We start from the raw sequence: 14,144 nt of genomic DNA on the forward strand, positions 1-14,144 counted from the left end.
AGATCAAAAGCATGGTCCGTCGGGATTCCACTAGCTTTGTTTCAATTTATAATGATGCTTTGTGGGCCGAGAATTCATTGAAAGAAATTGAAAATGAAGCTCGTGCAACTAGTTCTAGTCTTGGCAAGAGGCCTTTATATCCCTCTTCTAGGCCCTTTACTCCTTCACCCAGGTTCATTTCATCTCCCTCTGACCCAAACAAGAGGAGATTTGTTTCTAATGTGCAAGCTAACCGGGGTGGTCAATCTTGTTTGTTAGTGATAATAAAGGTACTAGAGACCGACTGTGCTATAACTGCAAGAAACCAGCACACCCTGGTAAATGCTTTGTTGATCCTATCATATGTTTTTCTTGTAACAAACCGGGCCACAAGGCTAATGTTTGCCCGGAGAGGAAGGTGACAGCTCCTACTGCTCCTGTCGTCCCAGTGAGGCCAGTGAGGCCGAAGGGCCGTATCTTTGTTATGAGCCGAGCTGAAGCTGAGGCACATCCTGATATCATTACCGGTACATTTTCTATTTTTGATGCTCCTTGTTTGGTACTATTTGATACGGGTGCCTCTTTATCTTTTATTTCAATAAAACTCTCCAATAAATTATCACTTGAATCATCACAAGAAGAAAGTACATCTATATCTTTACCCTCTGGGGATGTCTTTTCCTGTTCTAAAATCTATCCGGAAGTCCCTATTTCTATTATGGGATCTATATTTCCAGCAAATCTTTTCTAATTTCCACTTGAAGAATTTGATGTCATTTTGGGCATGGATTGGTTACATACTTATCATGCTCGATTTGAATGTCGAGATCAGAAAATAATTCTTACAAACCCTTCAGGTCACCGTGTGTCTTATCAAATGGTTAAAAGACAAACCGGTACTAACTTAATTTCTGCTATGAAGTTTATCAATGCAATGAAAAAGGGTCATCAAGCCTTTTTGTGTATGGTGACTACTTCAAATTCTTCCTCTCTGCCTCTTAAAGAGAACATTCCTGTAGTATGTGAGTTTCCCGATGTTTTTCCTGATGAGCTACCGGGAATTCCTCCTGAAAGGGAGGTTGAATTTGCTATTGATCTTATTCCTGGTACCGGCCCTATTGCTAAAGCTCCTTATAGGCTGGCACCGTCTCGAAATGAAAGAATCGAAGACTCATTTGGATGATTTGATTGCCAAAGGTTTTATTCAACCTAGCTTTTCACCTTGGGGTGCTCCTGTCCTCTTTGTAAGAAAGAAGGATGGATCTATGCGATTATGCATAGATTATCGTGAGCTCAACCGAGTTACCATCAAGAATAAATATCCTCTTCCTAGAATTGATGATCTTTTCGATCAGCTCCGTGGTGCTTCTACTTTTTCTAAAATTGATCTTCGTTCGGGCTATCATCAAATTCCAGTCCGAGAAGCTGACATTCCTAGAACTGCCTTCAGTACGAGATATGGTCATTTCGAGTTTACGGTGATGCCATTCGGTTTGACCAATGCTCCAGCTGTATTCATGGATCAGATGAACCGTACTTTCAGAGAACACCTCGACAAGTGTGTTGTAGTGTTCATTGATGACATCTTGATCTATTCTAAATCTGAAGAAGAACATGTCCAACATCTTCGTGCTATTTTGGAGATTTTGCGCCATGAAAAATGGTATGCTAAATTCGCTAAATGTGAATTCTGGTTACCTAAAGTGACCTTCCTTGGCCACGTTATTTCAAAAGAGGGTGTTATGGTAGATCCTGCCAAAATTGAAGCCGTTGTTGATTGGAAAAGTCCAACCAATGTTTCTGAAATCCGTAGTTTCCTTGGCTTGGCGGGTTACTATCGACGATTTGTGAAGGATTTTTCAAAGATTGCTAGGCCGATGACTCAGCTGTTGAAGAAAGAGTCTAAATTTGTGTGGTCTGAAGAATGTGAAAATGCCTTCCAGGAATTGAAAAAGAGGTTGACTACCGCTCCGGTGTTAACCTTACCTGAAGAAGGAGTGGACTTTGATGTTTACTGTGATGCTTCTAAGCATGGTTTGGGTTGTGTCTTGATGCAAAAAGGGAAAGTCATTGCTTATGCCTCTCGTGACTTAGAGTTCATGAAGTTAACTACCCGACTCATGATCTTGAATTAGTCATGTAGTACATGCTTTGAAGATTTGGAGACACTACCTCATTGGAGTCCATTGCAACATCTACACCGACCACAAGAGCCTGAAATATCTCTTTACCCAAAAAGAGCTGAACATGAGACAAAGAAGATGGTTAGAATTGGTGAATGACTATGATGCCAATCTAATTTATCATGAAGGAAAAGCTAATGTGGTGGTGATGCTCTTAGCCAGAAAATCCTGTCATTCTTTGAATTCTTTTTGGGACTTACCTCCTGAACTTGCTTTAGAACTTCAAAAATTGGGAGTAAGCCTTGTAAAAAGGGGCTCTCATCATCTTGATGCCATGTCAGTTGAATCTGACTTCCACCGTGAGATCCGTACTTGCCTTCCTAATGATCCTACCTTCATATCCATTCGAGCTAAAATTCAACTTGGGCAAGCTAAGGATTGTAAGATTGATGATGATGGGTATCTCCGTTATCATGGTAGAATCTATGTTCCGAGTGCAGCTGATTTGAGAAAAAGAGTTCTTGATGAAGCACACCTTTCTCCTTACTCCATTCATCCGGGAGGTACCAAAATGTACAAAGATTTGAGACTGCAATTCTGGTGGCCTAGGATGAAAATTGAAGTTATGGAGTATGTCAGTAAATGCCTCACCTGCCAGAAAGTAAAGATAGAACATCAAAAGCCCGGGGGTTTGCTTCAACCCTTGGATGTTCCTCTTTGGAAATGGGAGTCTATTTCCATGGACTTTGTGATGGCCTTACCCAGGACTTCCACTGGGAAGAATGCCATTTGGGTGGTTGTGGACCGATTGACTAAGTGTGCTCGGTTTATTCCCATTAAGGAGACTTGGAGATTAGAAGTTCTAGCTCGTACCTATGTGGATGAGATAGTGCGCTATCATGGGGTTCCTAAAGATATAGTTTCAGATCGGGATCCTCGATTTTGTTCTCGTTTCTGGACTGCATTACAGGAGGCCTTGGGTAGTAAACTATTAATGAGCACTGCTTTTCACGCCGCCACTGATGGTCAAACTGAGAGAACAATTCAAACCTTAGAGGATCTTCTTCGTGCCTGTGCCTTAGATTTCCAAACTTCTTGGGAGAAATGTTTACCTTTGGTTGAATTCTCTTACAACAACAGCTATCAAGCTTCCATTAAAATGGCACCATATGAAGCTCTGTATGGTAGAAAATGCCGTACTCCTGTCTGTTGGGATCAAACCCAAAATGTTCCAATGTTAGGACCTGATTTGGTGACAGAGTCCATTGAACAAGTTAAAATCATTCGGGAGCGGATGAAATCCGCTCAGGACCGTCAAAAGTCATATGCTGATGTCCGTCGTCGACCACTTTCCTTTGAGGTTGATGATCAAGTATTCCTTAAAGTGTCACCTATGAAAGGGGTGAAACGGTTTGGTGTTAAAGGGAAGCTGAGCCCTAAATATATTGGACCTTTTCAGGTGATTGAAAAGATTGGTCCAGTTGCTTACCGTTTAGAATTGCCCCCAAATCTGAGCAAGGTTCATAATGTCTTCCATGTTTCTCAGTTGAGGAAGTACATTAGTGACCCTAGTCATATAATCCAAGAAGAGATTCTTGAATTGGAGCCTAACTTGGTGGTTGAAGAAAGGCCAATTCGGATTCTTGAAAAAGCCATTAAGCAACTTAGGAGCAAAGTTGTACCTTTAGTCCGTATTCTTTGGCGTTGTGGAAATGTCGAAGAAGAGACTTGGGAGACTGAAGCTTCTATGTTAGCTAAATATCCTGAATTATTCTCGTAAGGTATTCCTTTTCTTACTCTTTTTCCGAGCTACTAAGCCATATTTAATCATAATTAGTAAGATATTGTTCTTATTATAGAATTTTAAACTAAAAGTTTGAAAATGCTTTTATGATTTTCAATGGTTTTAACATTAGTGAATGTTGAATCTCGTTGTTGGTGACGTCCCAATAATGGGTTTTCTCATTTATTGGTGTAGAAATATTTTTATATCTTGATATGAATATGGATGTTCTTGTCTGATCAACAAGAGTATCACCGTTTCATTGAAAAGATACCTATATTTTTTTAATAACTATAATTTCTCCTTCTAAGTTTCGAGGGCGAAACTTTTTAAAAGGAGGGGTGATTGTAACGCCCCGTAAATTTCGGACCGTTAATATATTTCGAAAATAATTAATTAATCAAGTAAAATTTGACATTAGTGTATTTAAAGTAAAAAAAATAATTCAAAGAAATATAATTTTATTATATTATGAAGAAAAGTATTTATTTTGATAGTTTCGAAATGTTTAAAAATAGTTTAAACCGTGTAAAATCTTTTATTTCGAATTAAGGGCGTATCGGGGGGAAAATGACAATTCGTTTGAACATTGGGTAAACGAATTTGGGAATGGGTCGTATGAATACTCAATTTTCTTGTAATCTCGTGTTTAAAAACTTTGGACTTGACGGAATTTGCGTTTGACTTACGGATTTAATTATTATTGAAACGAGTCAAAACCGACTCGTAAAAATCACGACTAAAAATCCCGCACCTTCCTTTCCTCCTTTCTTTCTCCCTTACACGGCTCCCCTCCCCCTTTCTTTTCATTTTTTCTGGTTTTTCCCTTCTATCACCTTCTAAACCTTCAAAACACCATTTTTACATAAAAACTCAAGCAAAAATCGTCACAACTTCCTCGTTTCTTATCGGTTTTTCACGAAATTTACCTTTCCGGAATCCCCTCGCCGAGATCTACAACTTGGTATAATTTAATTTCAGTTTTCTTGAAGTTGTTTTAAGACCAATTTTCGGAAATTCGGTTTTAGGTACTTATCTTTGTGTTTTTATTGTTTAATTAGGTGAAGATTTGGAAGACGAGTTCGGGGACTCGTATATTGTAGAGGATAGCGGCTAGTTGTTGTTAGGGTTTCGGTTTTGAGGTGCTAATTGCTCATTTTCTAGCTTAAGGTAACATATTTCGAGTTACTCGACGAAAGATCGTCACATGTTGTGTTGTTTTTGTATGTTTTATGATTTTTGTTTGTGTAGTAATTTTCACATGTTTAAAATGGTTGCATGCATGTCAATTGTTAGATTAAATTATCATAATAGTATGGAAATGATATGGGAACGATTAGATAATGCTTAAAACGAGTTAAAATAAAGAAAAACGGTAAAAAAAGAGGGTGTTAGGGGACGGGCAGCAGGCCGGCAGGCCCGTGGCAGGCCCACGGCTGGCCCGGGTCGGCCCGTTGCTTGTTTCGCGGTTTTCCATGTTTTGTCCGTCATTTTAGGTTCATTAAGGATGTAATTAGAATAAGTACACATGGTTAAACTTGTGAAGTGAATCATAATAGTAACTAAAAGTTATGTTAATGGTAGAAAAATTATGTTATATTAATAGTTATCACATGTTAGGATAGTTTACAAAATGAAATTGTAATTAATAGGCTCAAAATGAATTTTATAGCGATAATTGTAATGTTTTGCTGATTGTGCCGAAAACTGAGCCTTAGTCCCTTTGACTGATGCGATGTCAGTTAATTGAGTGATTGGTCACCGCAATTTGACCCGCACTGCCGCAGGTGGGGTTGCGGGTAAAAATTCGGTTGAATGAATTAGATAATCGGCCTTTTTCTTGTTTTAGGCCATTTATTATATCTCTATTTCACATGTGTAGTTAGTTGAATTTAAATAGCTTCCTATTTATTTAGTTGAATTTAAATAGCTTCTTATTTTGTAGTAATGGCCCTAGTTTCCCCTAAAGCCTTAAATATTGTTATAATTGCTAGGATTGGAAATTAGTATTGAATACTTATTGAGGAACTGTTGGTTTATCTGCTGAATAGACAATATTATAGCCTTTCACATGATAGAATGTTAGAATTTATGTTGGTAAGTAGGACTTTTTGCCCTCTTATGGTTAAGTGGGTGTCTTACTTGACTTGTGTGGTGAGTCTTGTGTGGTGTGGGCTAAAGTATTCAAGCTGGGACTAGCTGGGACTAGGTCCTAGGTGAGTATTTCGGCCTTCATCATAGATAGGTCTTTATAGTCTCTGACGAGTATATGTTCACTGCTTGATAGCCTTTGTGTTCCTGACTAGTGGATTTATATCCAAGTTGGGGCATGACCTCAGGTACTTATTTTGATAGTATGGGGTCAGCTTAAGTACTAGCCAACCCTTTGGTGGACTCCTTAGGGTACTCACTTTGTTTTAGAAAAATTGTGGGTCTTGGGTGCGGTGGTGTGTATCCGCATGTCTAGGTATGCTTGTGATTTTAGGCTAGGGTTGTGTTGTCTCTTGGCCATGTTTTATTAATATTAACCGCTGAGCCAAGATACCGGTTCGATTACCTTCCCTACCTCGTGGTATAGACTCAAGTTACAAAGTGACTATTGACCGTGCTAAGAACTTATGCCTGTCTTTGATATATTGCCCTTTCTTGTATGGTGATTTTATGAACTGTAATAGGTGAGATGTAAGCCGGTTACAGTTGATAAAGTTTGGATTACTATTTGTTATATGATTCACATGATAGTTTAGTTTGGTCAGTTTAGGGGTCATTTGTTAGAATACATGATAAGTAAATGGTTTATCAAATTGTTTACATGTTACATTACATGTTACATTAATTTTGACGATTCGTGGTGGGAGGACTCGGGTTACTCCCCACTGAATTGTGGCTTTCGTGTTTGTATAAAATGCGATTGACAGGTTGTTGATGCTTTGTTGGGGGTCACACACGAGCTAGTGAGCAAGGAACCTTGGACCTAGTTTTTGGCTATTCTTATAGTAACCCTTTTATCTTTTGGTTTGTATATTATTTGAAGGGACATATGTCTCCCTTTTTCTATTTTGGGTTTGTATCATTCTACTTTCTTATTTAGCTATGGCATGTAAAGTAGTTCATCAGCTTTTGCAGGGTCTTGGCACCCGCTTCTGGGAATGTTGGACTTCTTGAGTTGGATTGGTTGTGAATGGTTTAGTTAGAAAAATTTTTGAAATTGCAGGTTTTATCTAGTTGAACCATTTACAAACATATCCTACCAGTTTTTCCGTAGAATTTACGCCTTTAAGAAATTACATAACGCTAAATTTTAAGGGTGTCACAGAGGTCATCTGCAAAGAGTAAATGATTGAGTCTAATATGCCCATACAAGGGATGAAATCTGAACCCTTCCTGTTGTGCTGCCACCCCTAAAATTCTTGACAGATATTCCATGTAGAGGGTGAACAGGAGGGGAGACATGGGGTCTCCCTGTCTAAGCCCCCTCTTACCATGAAAGAAACCAAACAAGCTCCCATTAATAGCAAGAGAATATGTAGAAGAGGTAACACATGCCATAAGCAAATGAATGAACTTTTGAGGAAAATTCAGAGCCTCAAGCATTTGTTCTAAGAAAGACCATTCCACAGTCATAGGCCTTCCTTAGCTCAATCTTGATTAAACAACGAGGGGAGGCAGCTTTCCTATTGTATAATCTGACCAAGCCTTGACAGATTAGAACATTATCCACAATACTCCTCCCTTTCACAAACCCCCCTTGATTTGGACTAACAATCTCAGGTAAAACCTTATTCAATCTGTTGCAAAGTATCTTGGCAATAGCTTTATAAATTGTGTTACAGCAAGCTATTGGCCTAAATTCAAGCACACTACCAGGATGAGATGTTTTGGGAATCAATGTAAGAGTAGTAGTGTTCACTTGCTTAAGCAACTGGCCATGCTGGAAAAAATTCTGAATAGCAGCAATGACATCAAACCCCACAATCTCCCATGTATCTTTAAAAAATTGGCTCGAATAGCCATCAGGTCCTGGAGCCTTACTGGAAGGAATTGAAAAGATGTTATCTCTAATCTCCTCAGGGGTGACAGGAGATAGGAGGATATCAACATGTGAGGCTTGGATAGTAGGCCCAGTTCTAACAGTAGGAACATGTACATGAGTAGTAGACTGGCTAGTCCCAAGGAGATTTTTTAGTAAGATAAAAAAGCCTCCTCAATATCATCTGAGGTAGAACACATCACCCCCTCCTGGTTCTTAATGTTCATAACCCTATTATGAATATGCCTAGCTCTTAAGTGTGAGTGAAAAAATCTAGTATTTTCATCTCCAAACTTAATCCACTCCACTTTAGCTTTTTGGCACAAATAACTATGCTGCATTTTGGTTAACTGGTCATAAGTAGCAGCTGCTTCCCTTTCAGCAGCCAAAATAGTCATATCAGCAGGATTATCATACATCTGCCTCTGCAAGTCTTAAAGCAACACCTTAGCAACACCCACAGATTTCTCTATGTCAGAATACCTATTTCTATTAAGAGCTTTCAAAGGAGTCTTCAGCAACTTAAGTTTCTGAACCAATTTATACATCAGAGTACCATCTATGCTAGTAGACCAAGTAGCTTTAACCACCTCAGCAAACTGTTCATCCATACTCCACATATTAAAATATCTAAAAGGAGGCTTTCTATGCTCTCTATCCTGTCTTCTGAAGCACACTGGAGGATTGTGATCAAATAATCCTTCAGGCAAGAAATGCACATAAGCATCAGGGTACTTAGCCATCCAGTCATCATTAATAAGAAACCTGTCAATCCTAGAAAAACCCCTAACATAAGGACTCTGCTTTTTGTTCCAGGTAAAGAAGGCCCCTTTCCCAGTCAAATCATGTAGCCCACAATCATGAACACACTCCCTAAAAGCAGCTATCTCTTTCCAAGTCACATCCCTTCCAATTCTCTCATTGAAGTGCAAAACGTTGTTAAAATCTCCACAAACAGCCCAAGGGCCAGGATAGCTATCATGAAAAGAAGATAAATGATCCCAGAGCTCACTTCTCAAGTCATTCTCATTGAAGCCATAAACTACACTGAAGTAAAACATATCACCAGTACCATTCTCAATAACCTGAGCAGAAATAGCTTGAGAGTCAAAAGACAAGATAGTAACACTAAAGATAAGAGGATTCCAAATAAGCCAAACTCTCCCCCCATGATGAAACACATTGATATTCACGCCTTGCCAATGTGTCCCAATATTATTCAGAACCTTAGAGAAGTCGTGTAACTTCACCTTGGTTTCAACTAAACCATAAAGACTAAATTATTATGATTGAGAAATCTTCTAACATCTAATTGTTTATTAATACTATTAATACCTCGAACGTTCCAGCAGCCAATTTTATCCATTAGAAATATTAGTAGGTGTTGCCACTAAACTCCCACTTTTCTTAGATTTCCCTCTATCCCTTGCAGAGACAGCAGCAGCATAAGACTTACTAGGCGACACCATAGCAGACCCACCCTGATGCTCCTGTCTAGCAACTTGCTGTAAGACTGATCGGAGTCCGTTTCGTGTTCACAAATAAATAGATGTGGTCGTTGGTCACGGTCAAATCAAAACACAATTTATAGCTTAATAAGCAACTCTACAATTAGTAAAGAGGCAAGTAAAGGTCGGATCCCAAGGGACGGGAGTTGAAATGAGAGTTCTATTGAAACTAGTGGTGTCTAAGGGGTGTCACAAATTGGGTTGATGTAGAAGGTCACTAAACTAAAAATAGCAATGAAAATAAACAAGCAAGATGAATTAAAGGGGGTGTAAACAATTGATTAAAGGCACTAGGGTGTCATGGGATCATAGGGGAATCATGGGATATGATCATACAAACATGTTCTCAAATTATAAGCAAGCAATTATTGTTGTGATGGATTGAGTTGGGTTATATCTTACAATCCTAGGAAAGTTTGGGTCCCGGAGCCGAATCGATTAGATTGTACAACACCTACAAGTCGACTTAGTCTTCCCTACTCAACAACATGCATTGTCTAATGAGACTCGAGTTGGGTTATGTCTTACAAGTCTCATTGAAAAGATAGGAGATGATAGTAAATGCAAGGATTCATAGGCTTAGCATTTCATCAAACATAACATGTGCATGAGTTGAGATCAAAACAAGCAAGCAAATAAACCATGAAAGCATATTAATTTAAGCATGAATCATTCCCCATGTTGGTTTCCCCTAATCACCCATTTAACCCTAGCTAAGAGACTACTCACTCATTATCATGTTGATCATGCTAGCAAGGTTGTCAATCATACCAACAAAATGAAACATGATGAATAAATGAAAGTAATTAACAATAATTAAAAAGGGATTAAGAGATTATACCTACTAATGATTCCAATAATAAAGCAAAGATAATAGAAGTACTTGATGATTGATTGAGAGGTTGTAAATCCCCCAATAATACCCAAATAATCTTCAATTACCCAAAATAAAAGATGAACAAGAGAGAAATTAAGAAACTAGATCTTGGATTAAAACTTGATTAATACTTGATTACAATATTAAAGAGAGATTTGATTGATATTAACTACTCTAATTATTGATAAGAAGAACATGCTCCTCTAATTAGACTAATGGGGTATTTATAGTGAAAATTAGGGAGGATGCATTAGGTTAACTAAGAGCTTAAATGACGATTAAGTCCCTACTTAGGGAGACTCCGGTCTTTTTCGAGGGAAGGGAGTCTTTTCGTAGCTTGAAGAAGAGGAAACCGTGCTGTGAAGGAATCCGGGCGGATTAAGGTCGGGACGGCCAGATTTGGGCGATGGAATCCGAGCGGATTCTGGGGAATCCGGGCGGATTGTTGACAATCCGCTCGGATTGTCAGTCAGCGTGGTAAATTCTTCTTTTCTTCCCTTTTCTTCATAAATTCCTTGGGGATTTCCTCGGAGACTCAAGGATCTTTTCTCGACATTGCTCTTCTACTATAATATGTACAAAGGCCTTCTAATCTTGTCTCTCCTTGATGCTTGGTCATTGAATTTGATCAATTTAGTCTTGTTTTGCCATGAAAATGCAAGATTCTTACTCCTTTCCTACCAAGGGATCAAAATCTCAAAGAATATGCGAAACAAAGGACTAAAGATAGTAAATGACCCAAATATGTACTAAAAAGCATGGAAACGAGGCTAATTCGGGGACTAAATGTGCGCTAATTATGGTCACATCAAATATCCCCAAACCGAACCTTTGCTCGTCCCGAGTAAAGAGGTGACAAAGACTAGGACCAATACTAACCTATCCTAATAATAATAGCCGATATGAGACAATTAGCGGGTCTCACTCCGCCCCTTCAACTCACAACAAGACAACCATGAGGTAGGATGCCTTCTTGCAAGGCAAGGTGGGTCTTGCCAAAATGGCGACACATCCAAACATTAAAGCACACAAAAACATATAATGGATGCATCTACAAAAGAATAGCCACTCCCTCATCAAGTGGCGGAGGCACTAAAGAGGAACAAATTTAAGAGCATGTAATCCTTTACAAATACTAGTTCAACAAATTACTAAGTTTAAGAGGATGGCACTAAATCACCTCCAAATGGTGTTAAACTAGACTACTTTCGTCCTCAATTTCCAAATGCTTTCGTCAAGAGCGATCGGATGGTGGTGGAATGATGATCCCTATGATGCTAGTGGCATATGACATGACAAGTCTCGAATTCTCTACAAAAGTAAAGGTCATGGATCGTCCCAAGCTCGACCAAGTGGCTTGACAAAAGGTTTTTTTTTTGGGAATGAAATGCTCAAATCTTTATTCACAATGGGTGGATATGACTAGTTTTTCAAAATTGTCCTCATTTTTCTTTCATTTTTCAAAAAAGAATTTAAGATGGGGTTTGTCCCTTCCGGGCTAGTGTCCTTTGCTTTCGCCAATCGCTTATTAGGCAACCGGTTAACCTCTAGACAATAGCTTTTCGGGGTGAAGTCACTCTGTCTCTGGGCGGCCGAATTCACAACCGTATGGGGGCCCAATTCAATGGATCCCACACCAAAGCACATCGAAGTGGTAAACCTCCATCAAAACAAAAATAAATTCTCAACATTCAACAATTCATAACATTTGAGGTTTCCTTGGCATTACATTACTTCCATATGACAAAATTTGTTTGAAATGAGCACTTCAAGCTTATTTGATAGAAAAATTTTTGGGTTGCCTTACCACAAGGTCAAACAAGGTCACCTAGACAAGTTAACCAAGTCCATATCGCATCACGGGGTTGGATAGGTGACTCACATGCAAACTCTTGACTAGGCCTTGGGTCATGGGTCAAAAGACACTAGTATGACACTATCTAGGGTGTTTTACAACCATTCTAGTAGGCAAAGTCTTAAGTTGAACAAGTATTTATAATGGCTTAGTTGCTCTTGTCAAAGTTCCTAAATAGGCATTTTTCAAAACAATTCTAACATGCAACTACATGCCATGATGCAACTAATATAAACATCCTAATGCAAGTGATTCTACCAACTAGTATGATATATAAACAAATGCAAGTCCTAAGTTCACATTGTTTTTACCGCATCAATCAAAATAAAGCCACATAGTCATTAACATAAAGAGGAAAAAGGAGATTGGAAAGATCATACCATGCGGTCTTCAATATCCTCATGTCTCGGATGTGGCGTAGTCGATCAATGTGAACAAGGATGAACAAACACAATATATACAAGGCAATTTATACAAAAGGAAATAAACATGTTTTGGGTTTTCGATTTTTCAATTTTTTATGATTTTTGAAGTTTTTCAATTTTTTTGGATTTTTAAATAAGAGTTAAATGTTAGAATTCCCATCTCCACACTAATATGGGCATTGTCCTCAATGGCCAAAATGATGGAAATTATGCAAAGATGATGCATGATTTCTATACTAAATGCAATCTACACTAAGCTACACTACATGATGCATGGGTTTTTGTTATGACGGAGAGGATAATTTAGATTACCTCCCGTTGTGTATGCATTAACTTCCCCAAACCGAGTAAGACACTATTGCTAATGTCGAAGGATGGGTATAGTTCATGCACACACTATGCTATGCATGAAACTAGTTTGTCATTTTTGGATTTTGAAAATGGGAACAATAGAATGAGAACACCTCAATGGTACCGAGGTGTGAGTCCTTTGATGTTGCTAGGACTAAACCAACAATGATCAAAATTAGATAAAATACAAAGAGGCAAGACACAAACTTCTTTTCATGAAAAATAAAGATAAAGAGAAGAGATGAGAGAACTTCACTTGGACTTAGGTGGCCGCTCATGCTTGCTCCACCTAGTGATGAAGTAGTCTCCTAGGCATCCACATCATCTCCCTCTATATCGCTATCCCAAATATCCTTTGAAGCATCACTTAAACTTGGATCCATGAATTCATCTTTACTCTCAAGCTTCACCGTATCACCACCACATGAGTCACCACTCTCCTCCCCTTTGCGACCGTTCGCCCCTTCATTAGCCTTCTCCGAATTGGGAAAAAGCAATTCCATTTGAGCCCATGAGGGGAAAGCTCCTTCCTCACTAATCCGTCCTTTTTGAGCCATCTCATGGTATTGGGGGTAAAGAGCATAATAAGTGTCCACGGAGGTCTCATATTGACGGTAGTGTAAATCTTGCAAAATTCCCGTGACAAAGTCATCACGGGGGAGAATGAAGGGATTTGGATGGTTATATGGTTGGTAGGGAAAGGGGTAGGGAGGCACTCTTATCTTCTCGTTTTGGGTTTGTTGTTCTTGTTGTTGTGGTGGTGCTTTTTGTGGGGGTGGAGTTTGCCTTGTTTGACATGGGACAAGGTAGGAGGGTATTGGGGACAAGCTTCCTCTTCTTGGGGAGATCCGTGGTAGATCGGTTATTGGGAGATAGAGTGGATCGCTCCCTTTTGTCAACCACTTTATCCTCTTATCGACCCCCTCAAGGGTTATCCAATGGTGTTGGACGACAAGGAGGTCTTCATTAATCCTCGTGTTCCCCGTAAGTGGAGTGTACTCATTGTTCTCATTGAACCTTGGGTTTAAGTGCTTTGCAAGTCTAGTTATGAGTCCACCATTCACTATGTGCTTCATTCCATCATCATCCCCATTTTTAAACTTTGCCCACTTCTCTAGCAAAACTAGAGGTGCATTGAAGTGATACCTATCTCTCCCTTGGATGTTGAGGTAAGATTCCATAAACACAAGGTCCAATTGGTTGACGATGGCCG

The 14,144-nt window shown here is 39.0% G+C and overlaps 1 protein-coding gene across 1 annotated transcript in view; it reads right to left on the reverse strand.

The window, feature by feature from the left end:
- LOC141638237 (ent-kaurenoic acid oxidase-like) overlaps positions 1-14,144 on the reverse strand; it is a 216,433-nt gene that overhangs the window by 89,847 nt on the left and 112,442 nt on the right. The gene's annotated exons all lie outside the window — the stretch shown is intronic.

Source organism: Silene latifolia, unplaced genomic scaffold (assembly GCF_048544455.1).
Source record: "Silene latifolia isolate original U9 population unplaced genomic scaffold, ASM4854445v1 scaffold_20.1, whole genome shotgun sequence".
Taxonomy (NCBI): Eukaryota; Viridiplantae; Streptophyta; class Magnoliopsida; order Caryophyllales; family Caryophyllaceae; genus Silene; species Silene latifolia.